The sequence below is a fragment of the Ambystoma mexicanum genome, chromosome 1p (assembly GCF_040938575.1).
Source record: "Ambystoma mexicanum isolate Mex_15411 chromosome 1p, UKY_AmexF1_1, whole genome shotgun sequence".
NCBI lineage: Eukaryota > Metazoa > Chordata > Amphibia > Caudata > Ambystomatidae > Ambystoma > Ambystoma mexicanum.
The window spans coordinates 76,054,230-76,063,641 of NC_090921.1; positions in this window are offsets into that span (position 1 = coordinate 76,054,230).

Genomic DNA, 9,412 nt, shown 5'->3' on the forward strand with positions numbered 1-9,412 from the left:
GGTGATTACATTGTAGACAGCAAGACTCTCAACGACATCTACAAGTGTGGATGGCAAAGCATGGGCTCTGTTTAAATGATGACAAGACCGAAATGCTCCTTCTCGGGTCAACAACAGGAAACTAGGCACCTCATTCACATCATTTAATATTTACGGTAATATTTTTAAAGTTGCCAACGCCGTGAAAACCATGGGATTAAAAATTCGCATTGTATCTTGTAGGGGAGGATTGGTCCGAAAGACCCCCCTCGCCTACATCCCCTCCCCCGGTGAGGGCCATGGCTCATCAGGCGTCCCCTCCTTACCACCAGGGCCCAGGTGGTGGATGGCTCACCTGCTGAAGACTTTGCCCAAACCTATTGAATTTAGCTAGGCCTCAGAAACCATTTTGTCTAATAAAGATGGTGTGAGCTCGGCGCACTGCAGCGCGGCCCCCACCTTTGGAGAATTTCAATTATCCCTGTGGCCGCAGCTCCCTGGCAGATCCGCTGTGAGCCCGTTCCCACGAACAAGACGGACATGAGCTAGTGTAAGATACCAACACTGTAACATTTCACCTTCCGCAGTGTATCGCTGCTCCCAGCATGACCCGGCCAGCAGAGCCTGGTTGGAAAGAGAACTGTAAAATGGCCCTCAGATAAAAGCAAAAGTTCCCAAATACTAATGACAAAACTACCTGCGATGGACGCATTTTCTCCACAAACCTCTTTGACTAAAAAACCTGTAAAATGTATAGATATGGCAGAATGCATGTTCATATGGCATTAGCAATGAAGCATCCACACCACTGCAATTATGTACAAATAGTAAAAGCATCCCGGGGGGTTTTGTTATGTGTATCATTGAAAAGTTTACACCCCACGGTCCCGCGCCATAACCGAACTAATGCTGCTAGAGTGCAAAGAAAGACAAATGCAACCATATTAAGGGATAATGTAAAGGGTGCATGAAAATGCACCCTTCATGTGTGTATGTCCAAGCCCCTTATGTGCCACTACCGTCACGTACAGTGGCGAGTCGTTTCTATGCGCTCCACCAACCTCACTACTACCTCACTTACTGCAAATGTATATGCATATAACAAAATGTTGTAGTTGTTAAAACATAGTGTACAAATAATGTGCTCGGACTGGCTATATTCGAGAGGCATTAGCAATGTTAAAATGTGAGCTCTGGAATGATTCAATTAGTATTGTATATTATTTGAATGTTTATGATGCTTTCACCTCAAATCGGCAACACACGAGGAAGATACCTCTGTGAGTATATGCAAGGCCATTCCCCCTCCCTCCCAGCGAAGCCTGCCAGACGAGAGAGCAGAGGCCCGCGCCGCGCTGCTCCACCTCCCCCAACTAGGCTGGAGCCGCTTCAAAGATTTGTAGTTCCCTCTGCAGCACCCAAGGCCACGGCCCGCCACCTGTATTATTTACAGCCCAAGCAGTAAACCTCCACCTGAAAACACAAATCTAGAGGCGCCCTCTCTTAAGCCCCACGACCCACCGGATCACCTTAGGTTAATGGCCCCTGTAAGATTAGGACACCCAATATTATGGCAACATTACAGCAACACATTCATAATGACTTCTAACAAGACAGGAGGACATGTACCGCCTGTCCCATGCCCTGAGACCCAGCCCCACGACCTATGGTACCCGGTCAACAGGACACTGGTAACCACGTACTGATGAATCGCCATCAAACCCCTCTCGAGGTGCATTCCTCCTGTGTTGCATTAACCTGTAGCATAACGTATTGGAAGATTTACTAAAGAGGATAATATTGCAAATGACTGAATGACTGCGGTGTGCATGGCCTAGGGCAAAGAAGTCAGGAAAAGACATTCATCTCTGACACTGGCCACGTTGGCACAACGACACCGCCCAGATGAACCCAGCTGACCCGCCAGGCCCAGCCCAACCCACGAGGCTGACCAGTGACGTCCTCCAGCCAAGACCAACCACATCACAGCAGCACCTATAGCTAGTCGTCGCCACCCAATCCCATTGAACTTGTGCCCCCTATAGTATGTAGGTTCTGATGACGTTTTTTGTAAATATATACGCCTGTCTTTGCTATTGTCAGACAGAGCGCTCTCGGAGTTTGCAGAGTTCTTTGCATGCCCTATTCTGATTGATAAACTCCCATTTACGCTCACCCGCACTTTGTCTTGGCCTTATTCCCATCCTGGGAGAGTCCATCCTTGTCTCTTATTGCGGGGAGGATCATGCTGGTTGGGGACGCTTGCCTTCAATCTCCATCCAACGATTTAACCAACAACGGGCTGGCGAGGGTTAGTTTCCCAGTCCTTGCAGCTAAGAAATGGAATGCACTCCCTATATCGATAAGATAGGAACCCTCCTTCCCCCGATTTCGCACCAAGACTAAAAACTGGATCCTCGAGCAAGACCAGAGCCTTCCCGCTCCTCAGGCCCACTGACGGGTATAAGACATCATTACTTTGTTAGTATCACATTTTGATGTACATATATGTCATGACCCTTGCCCCTGGCCCTCACTGGAAAGTCAGCCTTCCAGTTAGGGCCAGGTCAAAGGCCTTAAAACCTCATCCAAGACTCTCTTGGAGTCAGTCCTGGCACCTTTGGCGCCAGGCTCATAATCATCATGAAGACCAACATTAGAATGGAACTATTTACTTGGGACTATTTAACTTGGGGGGGTTCAGCCAATATGGATGCACACACATAGCTCAGTTACAAGGAACCGAGCAATGCCGTCTAGTCTTTTGGGTGTGGCAGGCCTGGGACTACCTTACCTGGACTACTTTGGGTGTGGCAGGCCAGGGACTATTTTACCTGGACTACTTTACCTGAGACTATTTAAACCACACCCAAACAGCAGAACATGCTTTGCGTTATTCTGCTGTGGGCAGCGTAACGCTCACCGTGTCCAGTTCTTTGATGCCAGTTTACCTGAAACCAAGGACCTGCAGAGAGAGAAAGAACACTACGAAACTTACCTGGAACAGTATACTGTCTTCAATCCATCGCTGACTTCAGTTCCACTCCCCTGAAGGTACGAACTCCATCCTCCGGCACCACATGCATCCTGGGATTCCATAAACTGGAAAGAGGAGAAAGAAAGACATCATTAGTAAGCATTTACTCATGTTTCCTTCCGAATGAAGAAAGCCACAAAATTCTTACCTGGGTAGTCATCTCCTGGTCAGTATCATTGCTGGAACATTCCGGCGCTCGGCGTGCAACATCGCAACCTGCAAGCAGAGAAAAGACACAGGTTAGCAATATAAAAGACGACTACCGGCCCATGCTTATCTTCAAACTGCATGACAACTCCAAAATACCTTTCCATACCTAAAAGGAAAGAAGCAAGACATTATTATTCAAACTAAGAGGAACATAAGAACTGTATATAAAGGCTGTAAAGCAGCAAACCTACGGAGTCACAGTAGGCCTGGATTCCCACAGTGGGGACTTGCACCAGTGAAGTAACTTGGTCGCTGCTCGCCCCCCACATCTACGTGCCCCTGCCACGAGGAGCAGGACGGAGAATCCACCTTCTACAATATTAAGGTGAGGAGAGGGCACAAGGGGGAGGAAGGAGTTGAGGCCAAGGGAGGTGAGAAAACTAAGCCAATCTGGTATTGAATCCAGCTTTCCTATATTGCAGACCCATCTTTACCCAGAGGCCTTACCAAGGGATCGGGAGAGGGTTCGAGAGTGCAAATCATCCAACCAGGTCTTGGTGGCGTCCCTGTGGATACCAGGTGAGCGTAACAATATATCACTTCTGTCTGCATCCGCTGTTCATCTGCATTATTCTGTAAATACCTTTTGTAATTTACGCTATATGTCTGTATATACATGCACATTGATGTAACCCACGATTCCTTACTCTTGTGATTCCTGTATCATCTCATCTGTGTAACTTGTAACTTGATCCTTACTTATGTGATTCCTGTATCTACCTGTTAGCGTAACTTATAATTTGTAGGATTAGCGCCCAGATGCCTCAGGGCTTGGTTTTGCTTTACAAATAAATAAATACAAATACATGGCGTGGCCGTATTCGTATGCACAAAATATCTCAGACTGTTGGGCCTGACCTCTGGGTTTCCTATTGCACCTATTCCCTTTAACTGGGAGGAGGGGTCTGCCGGGACAGCAAGGGTTTACTTGACCTCCACATTTTCCCTCCCCTGATCAGGTATCTCAAAAACCTACCTCGCTTCACCTTTCCACTCCTGCTACAGGACCTTTGTGATAGACCAACCATGGTTCAGTACTCATGGGAATTAGTAAATGTCGATATTATATTTCATCCGGTACCTGTGTGATTATCAACAATTTTACCTTCACCTTTGATAAAGAATTCACATTCACAGACACCACATACAAAAGAAACGCATTTCTTTTGTGGGGTCAATGCTTACTCATGGATAGCCAGGACTGGGGAGAATGTTTTACATGGGATATGTTCTGCCTGCTATACTTTATTCCAAAAGGTTCCCTTTATTCCTGCGCCATAAAAGAGATTGTGGGTGGGAGAGTTAATTGATGGTATGGGATATATCATCCCTGGATTGGGAGTAAAACTATCGAAATGGTCTGTGACTGGGAGAAATAGTAAATGATACTGCCTCAGTAGTACCCTGATGCTGCAGAATCGAATGGCATTAGAAAAGGGTGCGGCTATGCTCTCATGAAACCAGAATACTGTACTTTCATACATAATTCTGATAGTAATATCACTGATATGGTCTTCCACATGACTGTGGCTGCCGTCCATGATGATAACACTCAGGGATGAACATTATGGTCTTGCTTCTCGAATTCTCTTGGCAGCATCCATTTTACACACTGCCATACTGATACTCATTCTCGCTCAGGGTGCTTACTCCCTACTCCTTTTGTTGAGACACAGATAAACGGGTCATCTGTAGCGTCGGCCCCTCCTGTTACACCATTTCGCCGACGGCAGATTAGGCGTCATTGGTCCCTGTGTGGGGCTATGTTTCGAGGAAACTCCGGTATAGCAAGAGAAACCTGTGCCAGCAGTCTAGTTGTTTCACGTTGCCGTCAGGAACACGTGATCAGTCATCTGATCCCACTTAAGGAACCCGGAACTCTGCTCCGGCGCGTCGCTTCTGCTGAATGTGATGCTCCGTAGGTTTGCAAAGATTCTGACCCCCGTCCCCTATTCTATCGACAACTATCTAACTCTCTTTTTTTCACTAACGTTCCTTTTGGTTGTAGAATTGTGTCTCGTCTCGGGCTGCTCACTTCCTCTCCCTCGATCAGTCCAGGGGATTCCCCCGTCCCTTCAAGCGGGGCCTTCCATTTGATATCCCGCTCTAGACAGCAAGTCCGCCTAGCGGAAGTAAGTCCAGTTCCTACATTTGACTTATCTTTACCTTGTTTAGAACCATACTTATCATTCTTCCTTTGTCAGTTGTTATCCTCCTCTTTGGACTACAACTCCTTCAACTGCCAGGGAAGACCCATTCGAAGGATCTTACTTCAGTCATATCTAAAGTTAGTTTTCATACTCTCCACATCAATTTACCCTTCATTCTGCTCTTCTTATACTCACCTGTAATTCTCGTCCTGTAGGTCTCTTTCCACTACACCACCTAGAGAAGGGCCATCCTGTGAGAAAGCCAGTCCTGACGTCCGGAGTCTTTCCTTCAAGAAGACTGATTCAAGATCCTCAGGGTTTTATGTCCCAGAGAGTTTCCCTGGGGTTTGTGTTTCCCCTCACCGATTCTTATATGTTCGGTGCTAGGGGGGAACAGGGATTCCGGGTTGATTGTTCTCCTCTGCAGTTTCTGCTCCGAACAAGTTGGCATCCGATCAGGTTATGTTTGTACTCCTAAAATATCCTTTTTGGGATTTGGTTACACAATACCGAGAGATACTAATCTCAACGGAGTTATAACTGTAACGCCTCCCTCGCCTCCATATTGAAGAAACGACAGAAGAGCATCATTTATAGAGCCTTTCCCTTTTCATGCCGCTGTATCATGGAAGTAAAAGGCGGTATTCGCTCATACAACTGTACCGGCCTTATCCTGAAGTAATCGAAGAGGAGGTGAACGTGTAGAATCAAGAAGAACTGAACCTGGTGTGACCAGGTGTCAAAGAAAGCAACATCATTGTTGAAACGGACACACTTGACTCCGAAGCAAATATTAATTCACTATGAAGTTACGCGAACAATAGGTCAAACTGCACTTAGACATAATGAATATATTTGTCCTCAATTGGTTATAAAACATATACACTCATATGTTGAAACGCAAGACGCATGGGAAATACACATAAAAGCCATCTTAAAATGTAAAGGGAGCAACGAGAATAAGCGGCCACATAAAACAATATGGATGCGAGACTAGAGTCAAATGAATGGAAGGCGCTATGGGAGATGCAGTGCCTGCAAGCAGGACAGACCTGCTAAATTAGCTGGGCCAAGCAACAAAGAAGCCAGCTGCTAATCCCCTGCCAGGGCTACAGTGGAAAGGGGAGTTTGTGCCGACACTGACGAGAACGGAAGATAATGCCAACGGTAAGAACATTTAGACCAGGAAAAACAACTCATCGAAAAATCAATGCTCATTAATTAACAGACAATATTGAAGGAAAGTAGCTTGCCAAGTCTCTAGAGGACAGGCAGGGTAAAAACAGGATACAGGAATGCACCTGCCAGCAACTCCTTAAAGGTTCTTGGAACTACGATACAAGACAAGATTAAGTTCAAAGCTGGAAGCCCTGCCACATGGCCTAGAGAATTAGGGATGGTCATTTTGAATTGGGAAAATGGCCTCTCAATGTCTCTACCCCTACCAGTACAGTTACTCATGTGTTGATGAGCCGTCAAGTAATCAAGGCTGGTAATGTCCACGCCAACCAATCTTTAGTCTCAATTCCCGATATCTCATAAGTTAATGCACTGGCCAATCCAGAGATAATGAAATGACAAGTATTTTCTATTATAACGTTAGAGGTGGTCTCAGGTGGAGCCATTAGATAAAGTATAGCCAATGAAAAGACTAACCCCTATGACTTCCATATGTATACAATTCCCTTAACCAATCCATGTACCTCATAGGTTTGTGTAACCAAGACTTGACATTAAGAATGACGTATTTTCTGTTTTGAAACCATGGTCATGATTGAAGAGGTTGAGAGCTTCGAGAATTATTACTTGTGGCTATCCCTGTTTCACAAAATGGATGAATAAAACAGGCCATTATCACATACTTTTACTCTGTTTATTGGGCTGGGATTTCCCAGCCTACCTGGTCTGCGTAAGGGCTTGGATTTCCCGCCCTGCCATTACATATGGTAGCAGCCGGATGGTTGGCCAGGACCTACAGAATTGTCGTATCTTCCCGTCGCGTGCCCGAGGACTGCAGAGATGACCCACGCAGAGCAGAAAAATCACACAGTAATATAAGATGGTCGTCAGGAGCCCCCTTGGAGAAAATCCTGCCTGATCCCTGTGTTGGATCCCCCAGAGTAGACGTTCAGTGGCCGATTAGGGGAGGAACAATACCGGAGACCTCGGCCGACCCACAGAATTGAAGTATAGAACATTGACCTGCAAAAGGAAGTTTTATTTTGCTGTTATTTGTATGAGAAAAATTAAAGACATGGATAGCCTTGGACAAGGGTTCTGGAAGATTTTGTAGTAACCCCGGTACGGGATATCGAGTATTGATTATTGGTTATCCTGTGGTAAGGCAAGGGAAGACAACTTGATAAACCATGGCAGTGGGGTGGGGAAAATACAGGAGGTTACCTTGCTACGTGGGCGGGAAGACGGATGTTTATTTGGGAGAGAGGGGGTCTATTGTTTTGTGGGGTGCACCCATATGTGTAAAGTTTTCTGGCATCACCGGAGAAGATGGAAAAGTGGGTTTAGTGGAATAACAAGATTTTGTGGATAGGTGGTTTATATTGCAGAGCATGGAATTGTGGTTTGGTGTCAAGGAGAGGAGTCCTGAGCAGCGGCAGCATTTGTAGGACGCACCTGCATTGGTTGTATTGAAGCTGAAAGGCATGAGGAAAGGTGCAGGAAGTGGTTGCAATTGAGAATAATAATGGTGGTAAAAAGAGGGGGGAGAAGTAAGAAAGGCTTTCTGCGGTAAGTATCGACAGTTAAGAGCGTGGCGTGCCATTATGGGAGGAGATGCTCCTCTTGTACATTTGTGCAAAACTATGCCACGGTACAAGGACAAGATTCAAAAGGACCAGACTCAGTAGGTCAGGGCAACAGCAGATAAGATGTTCTTGCCTTGGCCCAAGCGGGAAGTCTTTTGAAAAGCAGTGCTGCAACACATGACCACATACTTACATGCTGCATATAAGGGAAAAGAATTACAGAAGAGAATGGCCATTTTAGAGTTGTGGAAAATGTTCAGGGACGAGGCTGAAGAGACACTCCAAAAGGAGTGGATGCTTAACCAACCTGAAGGAGAGGGCACTGTGCCCTCAGCTGCTCTTCCTCGTCCCCAGAGCATCGATACACCGAATGAAGGACAGGGATTCTACCCACTCAAAGAGCTAAAATCAGCAGCAGGGTACTGTAAAGATCTCATAGTGGCAACAGTAAAGATAGACACAAGTGCGTTAATGTGACTGAAGGGGTACCTTTGACTGTGTTCCCTCCGTACCCACGTTCTCCTCACCTGGGCTTTCCGAGTCGATGGTATCTTGCAGGCCTCGACGTGCCAGGTAGTCTCTCTCTTTCCTCTGGTGCGAGGGCTTGTCACGGAGAGAAGCCACTGTGGCCGCTGGGTGTGAACAGCGGCACAGCGACCCCCTCTCCGGAATCAAACCAGAAAAAGCAGGGAAAAACCCACTAGGGGAAAAAACCCTGATAGGAGGTGCCAAGACTGTTCTCAGAAGGCCAGCAGTCCACCGATGAAGAGGAGGAAGCGAAGGATCACCAAACGCTGAAAACGTCCACTGTAGCGGTCGACCTGGAGAGAGGCGAGGGAAACAGCAGCTGGGAGGTCCGGACTGAAGGTAGAAGTCTTCCGAGAGGCACTGCGGAGGAACACGGGAGCACGGGAGAGAAAACCCCGCGATGACCAGACTCAAGAGCTAGGTGAGAGGACGAGAGGGAGAGAGAGAGAGAGAGAGAGAGAGAGAGAGAGAGAGAGAGAGAGAGAGAGAGAGAGAGAGAGAGAGAGAGAGAGAGAGCACGGCAGACGCCGCCTAAAGGGGGTCGGCGGATGGCAAAGGGAAACAAAGTATGGAGGTTACTGGTGACTGGACACCTATGAGAAGTAACCGCGTGGGGGTAAATATTAACCCCTAGTAGAATCCAAAGCGAGGTGCAGAGGAAGAGCGAAGGACCCAGAAACGAAGTAAACAACGGAGAGGGGTTGCAACGCAATGACCTGCCGGGAGGCAGGGATTTTATACTC